At 45.1% G+C, this 21,747-nt stretch overlaps 1 protein-coding gene across 4 annotated transcripts in view; it reads left to right on the top strand.

Annotated features, from left to right (window-relative positions):
- The window catches only part of TIAM1 (TIAM Rac1 associated GEF 1), a 195,266-nt gene that overhangs the window by 9,100 nt on the left and 164,419 nt on the right, over positions 1-21,747 (top strand). Inside the window, exon 1 of one of the 4 annotated variants that reach the window (XM_055801744.1) lies at positions 12,413-12,430. The exons of the other annotated variants lie outside the window; for them this stretch is intronic. The gene's annotated coding sequence lies outside the window, so the exon portion shown is untranslated. Of the gene's footprint in view, positions 1-12,412; positions 12,431-21,747 lie in introns of those variants that run through there. 4 annotated transcript variants of the gene reach the window in all.

Below are 21,747 nucleotides of genomic sequence, written 5' to 3'. Positions count from 1 at the left end.
GCGGTGGTGTTGGAAGTGCAGTGTGGTTATATGGGGCGCAGGAAGAGAAAGCCTCTCTTGGAGACTCTGCATGTGATGGTCAGAAAACCTCTTGTGTTTCTACACCTGAGGAGGACAAATGTAGCTTCGGTTTACTCTGTGCTATCTATACGGCAAGTGTTAAAAATGTATGTGTCGTGTTTAAGAAAAATTGAAGGTGAATCCTTTTATGTTTGCTTGTTGCTAGTAAAATACACTTCCTCGCTTGGTCATCGTTGTCTCCTGGGAAAGTCACACCAGTTGTGTTGTTAATGGCCGATCTGCTAATGAAGTCAGTGGGTTTGGGAGTTCGCCCCATGACTCAGAAGACTCTGTTTATTCTGTTGCTATAGGCTGTGGGGTTATAAAAACGTGATTGCTTCGTTCTGTCAGTTTGCAAAAGGGTAGTTGTGAGGAAGGAAACTTGAGCTGACAGAATTACCTGCCAAAATAATTAAGTGCATAGCTAAATGGATATAAAAAGACCAGACAAGTAAATTGCTTTTGTACAAATAGCCTTTTTTTCTTCTTCTTTTTTTCTTTTTTTTTTTTTTTTGAGGCTTGCTGAAGTGTGAAGATCCCTCTGTGAAAATAAGGTGAGCAATTAGTATTAATTGATTCGGTTTTTAATATTGGTTGGGATGAATTTGCTGAAGATTAGTGTGGAAATGTATGCGTTTTCAGGAGAAATTGATTGCATTTCATTTCTTCCATGTGTACCTTTCCCTTAAACTGCTAACGAAAGTTCAGTAACTAATGAACAGGATGTTTCATTAAATGTGCATTCAGCTCAGAATAGTTAACAAGTGCCTTTTTGGGATCCCTTTTCCTTGCTAGCCCCCTCCTTTACTGGGCATACAGTCTTGGATTTTACTCTTTGTTTTTTACAGATAGGGGTGGAGATTCTTCATTGGATCATATTTTACATGGAAAGGCTGGGGTTTTTTGTGTGTTTTGACTTCGGTAGCAATTACTGCTGCTTGCAGTTGTGGCTTCCAGTTCAGAACAAAGCTGTTTTGTGTGTCTAGCCAGTAATAATTGTTGACAGTTGATAATGTTGGAGACCTCTCATTGTGGCTGGGATCTGAATTATACCAACTGCTACTGAACCCAAATTACAGGTTTTTAATTTTAGCTTCAGGGCTCCCATGCTGGAATACTCTTTTTCCCCCCGGTAATAAAACAAAAAAAAAGTCGGTGTTACAGGTCTCTTCTAAACCTACCAAGTGAGACACAGAACTGAAGTGTTGCAAAGACTGCCTGAATTTCTATTCTTACTCTTGTCTGCTCTCAGAATTTCCTCCTAACACCTAGTTATTGCATCCCGTGGGGTGGTTAAACTCATTCAACGCATGTTTAAATCTGCAATATATATGTTAGGTGGAATATATTGAGTAAGAGGGGAATTGCAGGGGGACTCTGCGTATCCAGTTACTGATGCAGCTCATGGACCACAAGCCACTTAAAACCCAGCCCGAGCAACTGGAAGTGGAAGGTGGCTGCTGCGGCAGGCAAGGGTGGCTTGGTGATGAGACCCCCAGCACGGAAGAGCTCTCGGTGCCTGTACCAGTGACAGCAAGTTGCCACTGTAGGCAAGGCCTCAGCTGCAAATCTTTTTTGCTTGTAGCTTTGAATGAGGTAACTGGTGTTACCTGGGCATTTTTCAGTTTATTTTCTTGGTTAAATTTTCAGGAGTAGGATGGTATGAAGATGAATGTGTCATTAACAAATGTCTAGGAATGCAGTTTGCTCAGAAGTGATTAGGAGATTAAGTAGTGGATTAATTGTAATTATTCCACTGGAACCCTCCTGATGTGTGTAGACAACAGGCATGTGTCCTCTCTGAAAGGGTTGTGTCTGAGGTTTGCTCATGACTGGGTGTGAGAGGGGGTGCACATGTTGTTTTACTTTGGAGAATTATTTGTTGGCAATTCACATTTTTATCCTTGTCCCAAATTAAAACTCTTTAGCTTTCAACTTTGAATTGGTCAAACTTATTTTTCTTCTCTATGTGAAAATTGTTTGTTGGCAAAATATGACTTCAGGGAAATGTTCGTTTTGCATCACAGGCTTAAGAATCTTGTGAGAATTATAGAAGTTTTCCTTTGGTAACTTGTGAGTGTCTGCAGGTACCTGCCGGGGCATGAGTTGAAGGTAAGCTCAACTAGATGAACGAGACAGTTCTTTGTGCACCCTCTTCTTCCTGTGGGGTCTGTTGAATACACTCTCACATCATATTTGGGTTTTTTCTTCCATGAAATTCACCTGTAGAAGGCTACTAAATAGTGTGAGACCTTTCTGTCCTGGGGATGAGTATAAGACCAGGGCAGGTGCTACTGACACTTCTCTGAGGTGCTCTCCCAGCTTCTAGCACCTTGCAGTTTGGGGATTTTGCAGTCCAGCAGCAGCCTCTTTGTATTTAGGAGCTTTTACCAGAGTGAGCCAAGCGATGTGTTATTTTGCCCTTCCTGTGAGTGGCAGTGGCTGTGAGACCTCTGTGGTGTGAGTCCCAAAGTTGGCTTTGACTGGCATGGCTATGGAGCTTGCCTGGGTGGATCATCAGTCAGGTGCAACCTGGCCGCTGCTATCCACTTCCAGTGCAACCACAACCTAAGAATAGGGAGAAAATTATGGTTTAGACACAAGCAAAGGTTTACTTCGCTGCTACCTTGGGCCCTTAAATTTCAACTAGCTGTGTGAGCGGTGGTGCTTGGGTTAAATGCCTGCCTAGCAGCTTGTGGTGGTTGTGACGTGAAATCCCTTATGCTGGAGCACTGAGCGTACTTCAGGGCATCAGGGACTGCGTCCTCCAATTTAAAGGTACGCAAATGCTGATTCTCCTCTCTCACTTGATTTCTGATGGTCTGCACCAGCTGTTGTGATGACTGCATGCATTTCTCTCTGGATGATGTGAACTTGAAATTTGGCAGCGTCATCACTGTATGTATCATCTGTATCAGGTATACGTTATGTGTGAGGCTTGTGATGGGTCAGGGAAAGGCCTGGATGGTATTGACTAGGAGTCATCAGTTTAGTTGATGAGCAAATCCGTGGTGTGGGTGGGGTAGGGTAGGGTTTTTTGTGCCTCAGGTCAAGGATGAATTAATTTCGACGTTAAAAGCTCGGGCATAGCTGCAGTGGGCTATTCACAGCTTTATGAAGACAGTCACTGAAGCATGTGACTGTGGAGGTACTTAGTGGTTGACTAATTACATTACTCCCTTCAGCTTCCTTGGGCGGTCTGTGGTTAACATGCTGCCAGCTCTGTAGCACGGCGTTAAGGTCTGACAGCTGTAGACATTGCTCACTCAGCTCTCCCATGGCAGTGCTCAAAAGAAAAGCTGGGCTTCAGCTCTCTGCCTGGCCCTTGTGGATAGATGACCTTTGACAGGGAGGTGTGGGACAAGTCTCCAAACACAGGGTTTGTAGGTGCTCTAAGCCTGTAGGAAGAAGCTGGGTATGAAAAAAAATTTGCAAAATGCTTATGAGGTGTTAAGACGTCAGATAAAGAAGGATGGTTTACTGAGGACTCTCAGTATTTTTTTTGTATTTGTTTGTCTGCTGGTAGTCAGTCAGTCTGTCTTGCGTGCAAGTGTGTCTGGTCCCTGCCAGCTGTGAAGTGGAGGAACTGGAGGGACTGAAGGACAGGGAATAAAATCTAGCAAAGAAACACAGGAAAGCTGCTCCGGGAGCCTTCTGATAAAAATGGCCCTGAGCATGTGCAGTTAGGGGCAGCTGGTGTTAAAGCAAGAGCTGTGAGTATGGGCACCCTAAAATTAAACCAAGAAGAAAAATGTACCCATTTGGTGTTTGGATGCTGTTGTGAAGACAAATGCTTGACTTAACTGAGGGATCCCACGCATCATCCCCCTTACCTTAGCTTTTCTCCTCATTGCGGGGTGGTGTCTGCCCCATGTATGGCCTTGTCTGGAGGGTGAAAGAGGCTAGGGGACAGTGAGGAGGCATCTGGAGAAATGTGTCAAATTGAAGGGGGGCGTGGAAAAAGTGTGTGTAGGTTTGGCCAACAGAGAGCAGGTCTCCTCAATTTTTTTTTTTTTTTTAATTTTTTTTTAACTAAGAAAGCCAAAAGACACTCCACCCTCCTTTCCCTTCCTGGAAAAGAAGAAAAAAACAGCCTTCAGAAGGGACCCCCCTAGGGTATGACAGATAAGCTGTCTGCATTTTTGTGGCAGGGGGAGGTGGTCTTCCCTTAGCCCCTACCTCCCCTAGGCCCTTATCTATCCCCCGTCTGAACCCTGGTGCTCTCTGGCGTTACTGACATTTTTAAAGAGAACTAAACTGTTGGTCAAGGCCCACAAATCATCCTTGGGCGCATGGATGTGACTGTGGCTGCTGTTGGCGGGGTCCCAAGATGCTGGAGGACTTCTCCTGTCTCCCCTGGTTTTGCACAGGTCTGTGTAGGGCACAGTGGTGTAGCTGCTGGAAGGGAAAGTCCTCCCAGCCAGCGCTCGTCCTCCTGCTCAGCACCCGAGGCACCCGCCGGGTGAGCTTGCACCATTGCTTGTTGCTGAGCTGCTGCAGCTGTTTCTGCCCCTGGCCCCTCCACTTTGTTTTTGTGATCTGGCCTTCTGTTTCTGTGGAGCTCAGGTATGCAATATGGGCTTGCTGGGGTAATACCTGCTCTCTCTTTTTGCCTAGGATCGTTCCATTCAAATGGAGTAGTCTTACAAGTTTCATTACTTCTCCCTCTGCCTGGTTTGCACTTTGCCTGTTGCCTCCTTTTGTCCTGCAGTGGGAGCAGGAGAGGCAGCAAGCAAAGGCGACTGAACCTTGTACTTAAAAAAAAGTTCACTTTGGTGCAGCTGTAGAAGCAAATTCATAATTTGTCTGCAGAGTATCCAAATAGTCTTGAAATATGGGAAGAGACAAAGAGAAATTGTGCTTCAGGTTGCTCCTTGTGCTGGAAGTGTGGGAGGACATCCTTGGGCCTGGGTCTTGCCTGACCTCTTTGCTCCAGCCTGGGGTGGTGATGGCAGGGAGAGGGTATTGATGGAGCTCTGTACCAGAAACAGAAAAGAGCATTTTTTTAGAACAATTTGAGCTGTGCCCTGTTGGCATACTGTAAAGGGTCAGCAGCAGTAGCTGCAAGCACAGTTTTGCTGCCGGTAGAGAGTGCCCTCAGGATCCACGCCAGCTGAAATCCTAACCGAGGTCTGTGGGGGAGGTGGGAGCACCCTAATGGGAATCATCATGTGGCAGAATTGGGAACGGCAGCACACGAAACGCCTCGGGAGATTTGCCTGCTGCAGAAGCTCGAACTCTCTGGAGTCAGCGAACAACTGAGTCCCAGTTTGCCGGGAGGTAATTTATTCCTTCCTTTGATGGACAGGACAGGGAAGAGCTCATGCATGGTGCCTCTTGGCAAGTGCAAGAGGGAGTGAGCAGCAGCATAATGCGAACGTCTTGGGCTGGGGATCTTGCTCAGCGACTTGCACAGCCCAAGGGCTGTGGTCTGTGACAACCAGCAAGAGCAGCACCCCTGGAGGGCTTCAGTTTGACACCGGGGAGCTGCAGCCAGCAATGCGAAGCAGGCGTACCTGTGTAATGCCAGGCAGGGTGACGGCACTGGTCCAGGAGGGTCATCAGGCATGTGTGAGGGGGAAGGAGGCCCGCCGAGGAGGTGTACAGACCTGCTGGAGGATGAGATGCCCTGACCCTGCCAACCGGGCAGATAAAAATGACTGACAGCGAGCTGGGGCTGCTGGTGCAGGCAGAGCTGGGTGAGGGGTGGGAGGTCAGAGGGATGCATAGTCTCTGAGCTGTGCAGCCTGTAGGCCATGAGCAGGCTTGTTTATGTCAGCAGTCTGACACATCTTCAGGAGCTTTTACTCACGACGAATGCTAGTAAATATCTCTCTCTTAGATCTGCCCAAATCTTTGTTGACAGAAGGAATGTGCAGGTTTCTTGCCTCACGCCTTCTCTGCTCCAGCACATCCTGCATGCACAGACAGAGGGGGACCTATTCCAGCTTTCCTCTGGGCCACTGGTAATCTTTTAGGTGTTGGGGCTGGGAAGCCTCCTGCTATGCTAGGTTTCAGTTCCTCTTTTGAACAGGGAAGGCTCATTTGAAGAGGTATTTCAGCTTCCAGCTGCAAACAAGGGGAATCTTGGGGTGTTGTTGCTGGGTGGGGATCTTCTGAAGACATCTATATTACGTGACCGTATTTGTACACAGACACGGTTTTCAGCTGCAAGGATGCAGTCTACTGAAGCTGCTGAGAGCGTGCCCTGTGCTGGAATGAGGGGAAGAGATAATGGAAATGATGAGGATTTGACAATAATGCCTGTGATGGACAGAAGTCTCTCTTTAGGGCTGGTGGCTGTAGAGTATATATCTTCTTTCAAGCTGAAGCTGGAAATTGCTTTATTTTTTTGTACTTTTGAAGGGTTTCCAAGGAAGTAATAAGAGTGTCAAGCATTTTGAAAGTTACCCAAGAGTGTTGCCCTGCCTGAAATCTGCATGTGGCTTTTCCAGCACCAGTGTGCTTGTTAGCTGATCTGCTAAACTAAGCATCTTTTTTCACGTCACTAAATTATTTTCTTGGACTCAGCTATCAGTTGTACCTCAGTGGTGAAACTGCTTCCTTTAGAGAGCTGTGCCAGAAATTGCTTGGAGCTGAATCTGCAGTAAGAGAGGACTGGGTATAGTCTGTAGGAGTTAGTGAGGGAAGGCTGATACCTTAATCGCACAATTATGGCAAGCAACAAACAACAGGAGAAGAGTAAGATGGGTAAGGCTGAGCTGCATGGAGGAGATCAGCCAGGACCAGCAGGTTGCAGTGTGGGCGTACATACGTGTGATTCTGAGATGAGGAGAAAAACCTGTGCTTGACTTGTTTTGTTTCTGGGCCTGCTTTGGGCTTTGTGAAAAGGAATAATTTAATCACCATTGCCTTAGTGTTAGCTTTAAATGTATTGTTAGTCAGGTTTTCAGGTTTTAAGACAGCCTTTGTTTCTGAAGTGACTATGAAAATACCTAAGTTCTTGGGGAGACAAGGAGTGTCTTTACCCAGCTTGGGCTGGCCACCCTGGATTTCCCCGTGTTGTGAATAGAAAGAACAACAAGTCCTAAGGTGATGATTGAGTCTCAAGTTTTACAGAGAATAAGAAAAAACTTTTTTTTTTTCCATTTCTTAACCTTGTGCACTTAACTTCCTTCACTTTGTGTTATCTAGGTATTTATTGAAGTGCTGTCTTAACCTGAATAATATCAGAGGAGGGGTATTTCACCGTGTTTCTGCATGCCAGCTTCCTGTTGCCCTCTCCTTTCCTCTTCCTCCTCCATTTGCCATGGTCACAGACCTGCTGGAGTTGGAGTGGTACATGTGTGAAGCTGTAGAAGACCTTCCTTCACCCAGGAGCTCTGTAGTCCCAAGTCTTCTGCCACCGCCCCTGTTGCATGCTGTGTTTGGTGAGGCCTGTTGTCGGTTTTCACTCATGCAAGGTATTCATAATCATCTGTTTAATAAATGTGGGTACACAGAAGTGTTTATACCATCAAAGTGTCTTATGCAAATATACAGTCTTCTCTTGGCAGATCCTTCCTTCCTTCCTTCCCCCGAGTACTTTAAAGACTCTTTGAGATAGTGGGAGGAATTGTATGTGAAATGCTCTTTATCTTTCTAAGAGAAGGTGCCTGAACCTGTTTGTACATCAGGGGCAGGTACTGTATCTCCTTCTCTTACTCCATGAAAGACCAGCTTTTCTTCTTTTGTTTGCAGGATGCTTTGGGCTTTCCCTTTGATTGGGGGTGTCACAAGCCACACAAAACAGGAAGATGCCAGGAATATAGGAAAGGAGAGGGTATGGGTTGTTGTTTTCTTCTTCCCTGCAGCTGATGGTGGCAAGTAAATGAATCTCTGATCTATAGCAGTATCTGGCCACTAAATGCTTGCCTGGTACATTTTGACCAGCGTGAAATTTGAAGATAACCTGTGTTGAGAAACCTCATTTCTCACCCTCCCATCCTGTGGGTTAAGGGTGGGGGGTGCCCGGGGGGTGTCCCCAGAGCATGGGTGCAGCACCATGCACGCTGGGCTTTGGCAAGGCTGTGGGGTACCACGACCTGCTGCTTGCCAGTCGCACTGGTTGACGCTGTAAGAAGAAAGAAAGAAACAACACAACACAGGTTTTGTTGAGGTGGGGAGTTTTTTGTTTTAATTCACTACTGTGCCATTTTCCAGTCTGGTCTTTGCAGAAGGCATGCTCTTCACTCTGCACTGTACCCTCTCTGCTAAATGCTTTTCTTCGAGGGATTCTTGGTGCGTGTCGTCTTCCCTCCCAATCTTTAGATACCCATTGAAAAGAATTGATACTTTTTTCTTCTCTCTCAGGAAGTGCTGACAGCTAAATGCTGCTGGAACGGCCTCTTTTTTTTTTTTTTTTTTAAAGGCATTAAAGGTGACTGTATTTCTGAACAAATTAAGAAGTGCTGGGATGTGATCTGTCTCCCAGATCAAGTGGAGCATATTTCTTGCATGTGCTATTGCATATTTCAAGACCAGGATGATAATTGTTGCTGATTTGACTTGGTGGCATATTGAGATGGAAGATTTGGCTGAGTCTGTAGGCTTTAATGCTTCAGTGGGACACACTGTTCCTAGCTAATGCAAGCTCAAAAATGAGGTCACGTTGTGCGGCGCCATAAAACAAGTCCTGGCTTCATGTAATTGGGTAGGACAGTTGATATCGATGGAGTTCCTCTGGTTTGCCAACAAAACTTAATCTGGCCTTAAATCTTGTCTTTCAGGTTAGATATAGCAGTGTCCCTCGTCAGTGGATGCTTTCCTTTTAAAATTGCTTCCGTAATGCTTGGTGGAAGAAGATCATTTCTACCCTTCTAAGCTTTTGAAGAGATTGAATCCATTTGTCTTTTGTTAACTTGTGCTGATGTTTTCTGCATTTGAAATGCTGTATCTGCTAGCCAAGATTAAAATGTTGAATTTCCCATTCTCATTTAACTTAAGAACATTCTAAATTTTAGGGGCTGAAAGTGTGCAGCATTGCCAGGGGAGACTGAAGTACCTGTAATCTTTGTTGCAGAGAAAACACTGAAAAGCAGAGTCATTTGTGTAACTTCTTTTTCAAGAATAAGATAAAACTTACAGAAATCCTCAAGAGAATTTAAACACTGGCACCTATCCACCCATCTATATAGCTAAAGCTGCAGTGATGTCAAAGTGATTGTCAGACCCTGATTTTCTTCCTTCAGATTCCTCAGAGGTTTGTTCTGATGTTTGGGTCTCTTTTAATCTCCCTGTCTTGTTATCAGAGTCCTGCTGCCACTTATGGCTCTCTTTGTACTTGAGTTATAATACCTGCTTCCACTCCACATGCCTAAAGTAAACCTGCTGCTGCTGTTGTTCAGGCAGTGTCTTTAATTGGGTTTTTTTTGAAGGTGAGTATAACCAGGCATGCTTTTGGTATTTATTTGCAGTAAAGTGGTGTCAGGCTAGTGACCCATAGGCCCAGCGTGCTTAAGCATTTCACATAAAATAGGCCCTGTCTCATAAAGAAAACACTAATAACTAAGATAAATCAAAGTCCTGCCATGAGGCTGTGAGGATCACAAGATGCTGCTGCCCTGTGGTTCAGTTTCACTGCTTGTGGTACTAGGTAATGACTCTGATGGGGGCTGCAAGATCACTATTATGCTGCATAGTAAGAATAAGGGAGTCACCTGCTTATGCTGGGTACTTTTGTTATCTGCCACAGTAAGTGAACCTTGTAGGGGTACCTAGAATGTGGCTGCCATTCCAGGTGTCGCAGCCAGCCCCAGCAAGGGCACGGGAGGCTAAAGGCAGCCTCTTGCCTCGCCTGCAGCTGATGTGGGTTTGCATGGCGCCATGCTCTTGAGGGGGTTTGGGGCAGATGAGAGTCTGTGTGCCCTGCAGTCTCGGTGGGACCTCTTCTACAGAAGGAAATGGCTTTTGGTTTTTTTTTTTCCTGCTGTCTTTTGAAAATGCAGCTGGTGGTCCCTTCAGTTCTGGAAAGCTGGTCTTAGAAAGAGACTATTGAGCTTTCTTAAAACAGCTAATTAAGTATGAATTTAGGCTTGTCTGTGTGAGGAACTAGCCAGTCTAGCTGTAATAGGATTGTTCCGGCTTGTTTTAATTGTGCTGATCTAACTTGTGTGGATGCTTTAATACAGGGTAACATCTGGAAGCAGACCTCTCTCAAACCTGCAGTCATAACAGCCTGTTGTGACTGTTTGAACCCTTCTTTTTGATGCCTGGTTTGAGACCTACCAGCAGTTATGAGTGATCCAGTAGCAAAGAACATTTCTGATGCTCGTTGTTAATAGTCCTTGCTGCTTGTGCTGTGGATCTGAATGTTCTTGCACTGCGGATGACCCATGTTGGGGGTAATGATAATAGTCTTTCATAAATAAAATAAGTCAGGAGTTACTCATGCATACACTATTCAATTTTATTTATTTATTTTATTCAGTGTTAAGTGCAGAAGAGTTGAACACTTGGAATTTCAGAGGAAACCCTGCCTGAGTACTGCTTGTGTGCATTCATCACAGTGGTCTTAAGTAAATGGTATGCAACTGTGTAATGTTTTGTTGGTTTTTTTTAATCTTTCTTCCTAGGACCTTTGTTCAGGATGTTTGCTTTTAGCAAAGAATTAATAGATATTTTAGAAAATATTTTTAGTAGATATTTACATACTTTTTTTTAAAACATCCCTTATGTACCCTCCAAAGGATACAAAAAAACACACAGCAGTTTGCTTTTTTTCTTTTTTCTTTATGAAAGTAGTTTGTGCAGAAATGCAGGACATATCTTCGGGTTGTTGTTGTGCTGTTTTGCATCTCTCTTGTGTCTTTATGGAATTGCTGTTTCTCTCTCTTCCTCAGCTGTGGGGATTCCCTTTAGAAATTATTTAGATGCAGGGGGAGTTTGGGCTGTGCTTCATGCCAAATCTTTGTTGGGCTAGAGAGAAGGTTGTCCTTCTAACTATTAAATTCCTGCGCTGTAAGCAAGAAGATCAGTAGTAACCACAAAGTGTTAAAGCAAGGAAGGCTTGTGTGAGCATCTCACTGATGGAAGCAGCCTGGCTCTGTGGCTGGAACTGCCATCTGATGGAGTGGCCCAACAATGTCCTTCTGCTGCTTGAACAGGGTCTCTGTTGATATTTTTCCCCTTTGGGTTTTAGATCAAGCTTTTGATGTAACAGTGTCACAAAATAGGAAGAGAAACAAAAAATTCGTAAAAAAAACCCCCAAACTACCTCTGAACACTTCACTGCAAAAATATTTGACTTTAATGGCTTGTTTTAAGCCTTGGCTTCTGAGCTCCTTTCAAATTGGGTGTTATTGCTGAAACTAGATTGCAGTATTCGGAGTTTTACCACAGAATTTGCTGTGTGAGAGGGAATCCCTTTCTTTTTCCACTGTGAATGAATTGCTGTCAAGTCGGTTCCCCTTTCTATGGAACAAAGTTTGCTTCAAAAGTCTGAAGAAAGTTTGCTTCGAAAGACTAAAAGGATAAATTCTCTATCAGATATTTGACTTGAATGGGTAGCACTGCTAAAAAATTAATGAAATGGAATAGCCTGGATGATGATTTCTCTTCTGAAGTGAAGAAGTTTTATATTATTTTCTTTTTAATTGCCTGGTGAGCTTTCTTCTTAACTATCTATATATCTATGTCATTCTTCTTTTTGCCTTTGCATCGAATTCCCTCAGATCCTGGTGCTTGTAGTTGGGTTAGCAACTTGCTCTGCCAGCACTAGCGTTGGTTTTAGAGATCTAACTGGGCCAGCTGCTGATGCATTTAATACACAGAGCTCTGTATGTTTGATGTTTGTGCTGATAACCTCGGGCAGTTTGGGATGCTTCAGCTATACAGAAATGGAGCTGAAATAAAAAGTTTTTATACTTGAAGACAGTTTTCTACACTGGAGGTAAGTACATTTTCCAATCTTTTTTTTTTTTTGCCTGGTGTGTTGGTGTGACCTGCCACACTACGAGCAGCTCTGTTGGCTTTGCTGCCGGTCCCCGTGGGAGTGGGCAGCAGACCCATGCCAGGTGTCTAAAGACCATCCAAGGCAGCCCTGGGTACCTCTGTGACACGCCGCACGGGCTGGGTGCCCTGGTGTGAAGGGCTGGCGGGCAGCACTCCCACGGGGAGCAAGGGGCAGTGTGGCCCCTTGTGGATGCTCCTGGGGAGAGGTGGTACTCTGCTCAGGAAAGGGAGAAGGGACAAGGGACAGTGTCTCTGCCTTCATGAGGTTACCCCCTTCTTTCTGTTCACGTGCACACACAGATTTTTTTTTTTTTTTTTTCCAGGAGTAATGAGGACAGGACAGGGGCAGATTTTACTCTGGAACAGTGTTTTATATCACTTTGCAACAGCGTTTATTTCCCGCGGGCAAAGCCAAATGGTAAATACCTTTCAGATTGCAAAGAAACGGTAATAACTGTAGCATGTTCTTCTCTTTGGCTCAACCTTGCCATTTTAAAAGTCTAGGTGCAGCATTTTCCATAGCTTGGATTTGCTTGTTTGTGAAGTCAGAGTTACACAATTAAAACAAACATGTATTCCAGCAAAATGTTTTCCCTTAGATAAGTACTGTCTGTAGCTGGGTAAAAAATAAGTAGTGTTTGTGTTGAAGTTCTTTTTCTTCTTTGAAGCTTTTTTTTATATACTATACCTAATTGGCAATTTCCAATATTGTTCTTTGTAATTGTTTTGTGGTCATTGTCTGCTCTCGTCTGGAAAGGCTCATTAGGAAGAAAAGCACTTGAACACCAGCTGAAAAGTGGTATTTATGATGTGTTACGTGCTCTTGGTTTGGTGAGGGTGGTTTACAGAAGGTGTTTTTGCTGCTTCGGGTCCTGTCCCTAACAAAAGCCGTACTGATGAGGAAGTTGCTTTTTTCCTGTCTACCATGCTTGAGCAGTTTGTGTGTGCGCTGCTTGGAAATGGTGGACTGTCTCACGTTTTGGCTTTCCGAATTGGAAGGTGGGCAGCAATGCTGCAGCCCCCTTCCTTCTGGAGGACCTGACCCAAAGCTTGGGATAGAAATTAGGATGGCAGCACTATTTCTGCATTCAGGCTGAACAGGGAGCTCGGTGGGTCTCAGAGCAAATGGGAGCCCACATGGCTGGGATTATATGTTCATTATAAATTGATATATTTTATCTATATTATATATAGATAAAATATTCATTATAAAATGAAACAACACATGTGCAAACAAAATCCTGGTGTTCTGTGGGCCACTTAACTACTTGCACGTCTCAAAGGCTTATGCTGTGCCATAGCAGGCCTGACCACCCTATGGCATGTCCACGCCTGGCCGTGTTTGTAAGTAGTCCCATTAGGTTGTTACGTTTGTGTACCAGAACAGGAGGTGAGGATGTGTTTTGCAGGACTGGGGTCTGATTTAAACTAGGCTTCACAAAACCGTGTTTTGCAGAAAGAGCTGTGTTGGCCACAGGGTGAGGAAACATCTCGTCGTTTCCCTGCTGCCTCCTGGGAGTGGGCAGATACCCTGGGCAGGCAGATACCCCAGCAAGCGGGCTGGTTTGGTGTCCCTGGCTGAGGAAGAGGCTAAGGAAGGAGCAAAGGCAGTCCTCTGCAAGAGAACTGCTTGGGAGGCATGTGCTGGCCCCATCTGCCTGTGTGGCTAGGGGACAGGGACAGCACTTGCCTATGGTAGCTTTCTGGGGGCAGAGGCTGGGGTCTGTGTTTGTGCAATATGGGTGCCTGGGATGTGGCTGCGGCTCTTGGGCCCTTCAAGAAGGAGGTATGTCTACAAATAATAATAGAGCTGCCTTTGGAGGGGCTTTTCACTTCCCTCAGTGTCGCAGGAATGTTTATATGTGGTACGCCTTTTGAGGTATACCTCAGTTGTTCACTTTTGACACTCATCTCCGTATTTTATAGCATCTTGAGGCTGGCGTCAATTTGAGTCGCATCTTCTATAAATGTATGCAGCTCATTCAAACTGAAAACCCAAGAGCTTGATTCAGCTCTGCTGTGGTCACCAAGCTTGCTGGAGCCATGTCATATTGGAGATACAGAGATAAGCTGAAATACCTACAACAGTCCCGCTGAAGTTTGGGCGTCTGCTTAACTCTTACACTCATGGTGTATAAATATAGACCATGCATAAATACATAAGGTCAAGCACATGCCTTTTCCTATGCAGGACTTAAACCATTAGATGCAATGTGGCATAGCCTGAACTGAAGTGGAAAAAATAACTATATTTTCATTGTATCTGATGGACATGTTGCAAGAATCAAGCTCTGGGGTTTAAAAACTGATTATTCCACAACAGTTGCATTTCATTTGGCGCTCAATTATATACCTTTGCATGTGTGTCTGTAGGCATTTCGGAAGTCCTAGCCTCTGAATTGTGTTTATGGAGCAGCTACCCATCAGGAATTGACCTGGGGTCCTACAGAGCTAAAGCATGAATTACGACAGCCTGCAAGACATGGATCCTTAATTGAGGTTTCGCATCCTTTGTGCGTCAGCGGCAGAAGGGCACTTACCAGTTGGTTGGATTCACAAAGACAGCAGGTTCACAGAGATGGGCGCATGAGGAAGAGAGACCAGACGGAGCAGTTCTTCTTGTTCCTGCTATCCACATTCTCAATCTTTTCAGAGCCTGCTTTTTCAGCAGCAAACATGCCTGTGCTGTTACTTGGCTTGGTGGTTTTTGTCTTGCCAAGTGAAAAGCTGATCCTGAGAGGCTCCTGTGGGGTACTGCGAGGAGCCTCCCTCTGTTCCCTCTGTAAGGAAAGGTTGAGCATAGGCGTCAGCTCAGCCCCTGCTGACTTCAGTGAGACATAAGGGTGCTCGTGGAAGGGGCAGAATCTAGCCCTAAAACTTTCCTGTACTTTGTGCATAGTTATTTTTGGCTGCGCAGAATCACAAAGGTCACGTGTATTAACCTTTTCTTCTTTGCTTAATTTCAACATGGCTATTACCCTTTCTGCAATCTGGCTGCCTGGCTCTTTGAGTAACTTGTACGGATGATCTTCCTATCATCATCTCAGCCTAAATATCCCTTTGCAATTGGTCAAACCAGTAGCTGAATGTAAGGGAAAAAGATCCTTTTACTATAGTAATGGATTCTGATACTAACTGCATCAGTGGGCTGTTGGGGGTGGGAGGAAGTTGCCTTTCAAATTGTCATCATCCCCATCACTGATTCAGATGCTGCTTTGTCATTGAAATAAGCTGCAAAAAAACTTTCCAGAATCATTCCCTTCTGAGTTAATGAGAAAATGTTCGTGGCTGTAGTATGCGTTACACTATTTACAGCAGGGCTCTGCTGTAAATACAAGGCAGAATTCAATGGTGGCATTGATCTGCAGCTTGCTCATCCCATCTCCCTCCCTGACTCTCAGTCCCTCAAGTGAATTATGCCTTGTGTTCAGTGCAGGGCCATCTGTTTCCCTGTATGTTCTCTCTTTTGCTGCGGCCTGCTTTGAATAGAAAGGTGAGTCTAAATACATATGACGAGGAGCAGCTCTTTTGTGCTTCCAACAGCTTGTTTTCCAGCAGAGGAGCCAAGCGATAAAAGAAACGCTTGTTTTTTAGCTGTCTGGCAAATGTGCTTCTAATGCAAGGGTCCAGAGGATTATTGGGAGCAGAGTTGAGGGGCACCTAAGTTTTGGGATTAATTTGCTACCTCAGACCTAAAGGTCTCGTGTGACTGGGCCTGAGCAGCTTTTCAAAGATGCTGAAATCTGTGTTATGACCTAATGCTACTGCCAGATAGCCCCCACCCCCACATGTCCTCCTGATTCATGCAGAGGAGAGAGCTGTTGCTACTATATAGGTTTTTCTGTGCTATCTCCTTTTACACTGTAAATGGTAATTTAATTTCTACATTTAGAGACCTTAATTAATTATAAATAAAATAATTTGTATGAATTTTAGAGCTGAAGGGTGATGGATTAATGGGTATCTGGAAATGTGAGACAGTTTTACCAGAAGGGATTCAACACAGGAGTGGCTGCACCAGCCTTGTCCTGTTCTGCCCCATTTGTGTCCCTGCAACATGGGGTGGGCGGGGAAGGAGAAGGATTTCCATCCCCTGGCATCCTGGGGAGGCTGGCACAAGGGAGAGGACAAGGAAAATGCTGGAGACCATGTGGTGAGGTGTTCAGGGAGCCAGTCCATTTGAAAACCCCTCTTGGTAGGGTTGATTTTCACCAAGGGTTCACTTCTACCTGTACACCCTGAGCTGCGTCGGTGCAGGAGCATCCAGGACTGCAGAAGGCAAAGTCTGGCACATAGGGTGCAGATGGAAGGAGTTGTCATCTCTGGCAACAGCATGGGCTTTGACTGACCTGATATACCTGCATGCGTCTTCATCTCTGCCATGCTATGGAAGTGGTCTTGTGCACTCCTCTTCATGTTCCACTCTCCCTTGTGGGTGCTCCTTTCTGCCTCCTCTGCTGCCCCAAGTCCCCCCAGCAGACTCACGTCTCCTGGTCCTTGCTTGTGTCAAGTTGAGTAGTTTGAGGCTCGCCTTGATGGTTGGTTGTAATAGCTCTGAAGTAGGAATTTGGTTCCAAATGCATACTGTCATATTTTATGCATGGTTGGATATGCTTCCTGTCCAGTGGAGTAAAGCACAGTGCAGATCAGCTCTGATTGTCTCTTTTATTTATGCCTTTTTTGTTTGGTGGGTTTTTTTTTTTTTTTCTTCTTCTTTCTTTATGGAGTTCAATGAAACTTTTAGGCTTGGTCCTTAGGTCTGCATACAGGCAAAACTTCCAGTGATCTCAGCAGTCACCTTTGCTTTTGGCACGATGCCTGCTGGCATCAATCATTTAACAACTGCAACATTTATCAAGCGGTACTCAAATAGCTCTTTTCCTCCAAGAAGTGTTTTGTATTTTGAGGCTTTTTACAGTTCCTTTTTTCTTTTGTTATGGTTCTGTGGAGGCCAGTGGGCCTAAAATTACTTTTACTGTCTGTCTCCTGGCTCCCGAGCAGCAGTGCCTCTTTGACGCCTGTGTGCGCAGACATAGTGCACTGCCCTTTTACTCTCCCTGCCTGATTCTTGGGGACAGGCAGGGTGCAGAGCTGAGTCCAAGTTTTATACTCCAGACACTTCCAGGACCGAAAGGGGTTTGTTTTCTTTTCCTAGAAACTTTGCTTGCAAAAGTGAACAGTGAGCAATCCAACTCCTAGCAGTTTTATTTGGCAAAGTTTCCTACTCCGGTTGTCTCTAGCTCTTCCTCTGCAGAACCGGTGGTAACGTTGTTGTTTAATTCCAGCAGCCTTCTCAGAGTCATTGGTGTTGTGTTTCTGGCTCATCATCTTCCCATGTCCTGTGGGTATTTATCTCCAGTTAGCAATCCTGCTGGGTGATGCCTTGGCTTTGGATGCAAGTTGGGTGTTGCGCAAGGTCTGTCTGTCTGGAGGGCAGATTGCCATCAACAAGCTTCAGTATTTTTTCATGAAACAATACTTAACTTCCAGGGGTCAGCTGGAGGTGATGGTATCGTGTTGCTTGGAGTGACTGACAAGGCTGTGACAAAGCTTTATGCTCTATGACTCATTCTAGTACCACCAAGTGTGTTAAACAGCTTGCTTGGACCCCAAAAGCAGCAGTGAAGGCAAGCTGGGTTAAGGTTTTAAGTCCTTTATAACAAACTATCAAAAATAGTCTAAACAGAAGTGGTCAAATTACTCACGGGGCCCCCTGGTTTTGTATGACTTCTTCCTGCGTAGTCATTTCTTTTCCAAGCTAGTAATTTCACAGCGTTTCTTTTACAAGTTTATAAAACGGAGGCTAAGCGAAACAAATGCCAAACATTTGCGGAGCGTGTAGGTGAATGTGGTGGTGTAGGCTGATGCACTGCACATCCCTGTCCGCAGGCTTCAGCTGGTGCTCAGGGGGTGAAAATTCACCTATGGTGAAGATGGGGCCAAGTCACAGAACTTCCCCATTGTCCTCGCATTGCCCTGGCCCACCCAGCAGGAGGGGAGATGCTGGTCAGGGGGAAGCCTCAGCTATGGGGAGCCCCATTTCTGTCCCATTGCCCTGTTGTGTGTCCGGCCAGAACCCCGCTGGGTCGCGCCCGCCAGCTCCATTGGCTGGGTGCTTTGCTCAGCGTCCCTCTTGGCTTTACTCTGTTGCCCTCTCGATCCTCATACTGTTCTGCTTTTTTTGCACGTGTGGTCCCTGGCAATCTCCTGGTTGCCCAAATCTTTATCTTCCTCTTTACAACATATAGCTTACATTGTGCTTTAACTCATTTCTGTTACTCCTAAAACACTGGTATTGTAGCCCAAGCTACTTTCGGTGAAAAGAGGATTCCTGATGGTAAAAGAGAGGCACAAGTTGGAAGCTTTAGAGTTTGTGTGTGTATTTACCCCAGTACTTGTTGGGCTAGGTTGTTCTAAAAGTTTTCTTGATGGTTTAAAGAAAAAAAAAAAAAAGGCAAGTTTGCATAAATACATTGAACTGATAAAGAGCCTGTTCTGAAAACAGAACATGTTCAGCTACTTGAGTATCCACTCTGGTGTATAGCCACAGCCTCCCTTAGTGAATTCCTTAGCTGCTTTGTGAACCTGGTCATAAAGGTCTAATTTACACCAGTAACTGTAATTACTACTGTAACCTATGCTACTAGGTTATATTAAAAAAAAAAAAAAAAAAAGACAGTAAAAAGCAGAGCATTGGAGCTTTCCTGTCTGCATGTTCCTCCTGAATCCTGCAACTTTTCCAGTTCCTTCTTGACCATGTTGCTCAGTCTTGCTTCTGTTGAAATCGGTAGCATTTTAACCAGTGGTTTCTATAACTAATAATGACATACCATAGTGGTTGTTAATGAGATGGTGATACATGAGTAAAATATCAAGATGAGAAGGATGTGTTTCTCCGAGATGACATACACAGTAAGAGTTGTTCCTTTTTTTTAAAAGGGGATAGCATTCATGGTCCTTCCTATGCCATCCATGTCCCACCCAACCTAGCCTGCCAGAAGGACAAAACTCCCAGAGTTTCCCTCCCAGCAAACCCAAGGAGTGTGGCAGCCTCGCGGGCGTGAGAGCCCCAGCCTGTTGAAGGGAGCAGCAGAAATAATTTGGCTGCCTGTTGCTCTGCTCATCGGGCCCATGGCTGGATGCCGGCAGGGCGTGTGTGCCAGCGTACCTGCTGACTGGGGAGCTGAGGCAACGCAAGACACAGAAACACAGGCTGGATGATTTATACCCTCCACTTGATGAATTCTACCTGATTATTTCTAATCATGGGTCTATAGAAAGTCCCAGCGCTCCTGGCTGGGAGAGTAATTATATTCTCATTAGCTTTCAAAGAACAGTGTGGTTTTCCCTAATAAAACCCCGTGTGTGTTTCTGAAGGCTGTTCTTATTTGGCGTGGTCCTTTGGGTGCCTGCAAGCGCTGGTCTGGAGGATGTCACCTGTCACCTGTGGGCTCTGTTTGAGCTGCGGGTGTTTGGGCTCAGCACCCCTGCAGGGCTGGCAGGCGGGCACGGCAGGGTGTCTGCGCTCAGCTGTGCTGGGCTGCAGCCCTTTCACCTCCCAGACGCCGGTGCAACTCCCTGGTGGAGCGAGCGTGGATGTCTGGCTCCTCAACTCGTCTCTTCTGGTGCTGGCAGTTGCCCAGGAGTTGTTCAGAAGCAGGAGCCAATCGATGTTGCGGGTCAGGAGGTGTGCGAGCTGTGTGGGGGCTGCGGCAAGGCTTCTGCAAGGGGTTTGCACGTGTCGCAAAGTCGCAGAGAATATTATTACGTGGGTAACAATAGAGGTGCAGGTTAGTCTCCTTCCGGCCTACACTTGCACTTCCACCTCAGATCTGTCCGCAATAGTCTCAATACTCACTTTGTTGACTTTTGGCCATCTCTAAACTAGCTTTAAAAAGTATCTGGAGCGAAAACGGGTCGCTTAGCAACCTACTCCAGCCAAGGGCTGCCAGAGAATGGGTCAGTGAGTAACAATTACGTACAATCGAGGTTAAAAATGCAGGGCAGTCTGCAACATTGCTGCTCTGATGGCTGGAATATTTCAGCATTATGATGCTGGGATTTGTGGTGGTGGTAAGTAAATTTATACCAGTTGTAGTTCTGTCCTCATGAACATGATGATTCCAGACTTCGGTGTTATGAAATTGGACTGAAGTCTCTTCTCTTTACTGGTATGTTACAAAAGAGCATTAAATAACCATTGGATAGGTAACATAGACATGATCTGTGTTGTACATATTTTTTTTCCCAAGGCTCTGGGCCTTACCCTGGCCATATGACTTCCCAAACAAACAGAAATAGATAGCATGGGAGAGTGGAAAATGCAGAGTCTAGCTATACAGCGGAAATGCTGGGGGAAGGTGGGTTTCTGTTTTTAGTCCCCTACCTGAATGGTGGTGCACCCATGCAAGCAAGGAAATGACAAATGGCATATGAGTTTCATGAATATATTTTTCTGAGCTTTATGATCATTCTGAGCAACATGATCATTTACTTAAGTCCTTGGTGGTGCTTTGGTTTCTGGATGAAGAGATCCTTGGCAGCTTTTTCTCCTTTCACAGAGTAGAAAAGGAGGTGGCTGGGTTGTGATTTCATCTACCCCAATAAGTGTCCCAGTACTTATCATTTCTGCAGGAACATAAGTGAGAATATCAATCATTAAAACAGCACTCCATCTCTTAGATGATTTTATAACTCTGGCAGTGAAATCAAGGTTGTTTTGCCAAGTCATTTACTTTCATTGTCTAATCAATTTCTAAAGGCTCTTGCCTATTTGCTTCTTTGTTTAATTAACCCTTCTTTTGAGCCTTTCACCACCCCAGTCATCATCCCAAACTTGAGAAATAAGGATCAGCTGACAGCACCTCTTCAGCAGTCATGGGAAGCACTGAATTCCAGGAGCTCTGACTGGAGGTGATTTATTTCCCTAAGGACTAATCTTCCATCACTGTCCGAAGCTGACAATGTTACAGGCAAGTGGGCAGCTCTTTTCCTTCACTCCTTTGACCATTATTTTTTTTCTCCTTTCTGCTTCCGCTGAATAGGCTTATTCCCTGCCAACCTAGAAAATACATATTTATTTTTAAAAGGTCTCCTGCAGGCTTATAGTACTCATCACCTTACTCACCTGCCACCACTGGTCCAGGAGAAAAATCATCTTAGTGCCCCTTTCCACAAGAGCTAAGAGGATGTCTTAATGAATGCTTTCCTTTCTTGGTTTTGATCATTAAACATACTTTACTATTATCGGCTTTTTATGGCTTTGGACTAAGTGGTAAAATCCATACTTCAGACTTTGCAGATGCTTTTAGGTATCATTAAGAATCATTAATATGCAGAGCAATGCCACACAACAGAGGCTGCTAGGGCAGGAAATGAGATCCATCATCTGTTGTTAGAGCTGCAGGGTAACTAGGTTAGCAGAAATCAGTTGCTGGGACTGGATTTGGGCAAGGATTCCTCATTAGTATACTGAGAGAGGGTGGGAGTGGGATGGGAATGGAAGAAGTCAAACGTGAGCAGTTTGGGGTTCTTCCCGTCCTTGTATTGCGGCATTAATTTGGAGCGTCTTTTGAATCCCATAGCTCTTGCAGTCACTCCAGTGTCTCCTAACTACAGAAGGACTGTTAGTGGGTTTTCCTTCCTCTTTCAGAAGAAAAATTTAAGGAGCAGCATTCTCTTTGGAGAAATCACTGCTTTCTGTATCATATGAATTAAATACATGTAGAGGCTTTC

This window comes from Falco peregrinus, chromosome 4, assembly GCF_023634155.1.
Source record: "Falco peregrinus isolate bFalPer1 chromosome 4, bFalPer1.pri, whole genome shotgun sequence".
NCBI classification, from domain to species: domain Eukaryota; kingdom Metazoa; phylum Chordata; class Aves; order Falconiformes; family Falconidae; genus Falco; species Falco peregrinus.
Note: the sequence above shows the minus strand (reverse complement) of the source record. Positions and strands in the feature narration are given on the sequence as shown.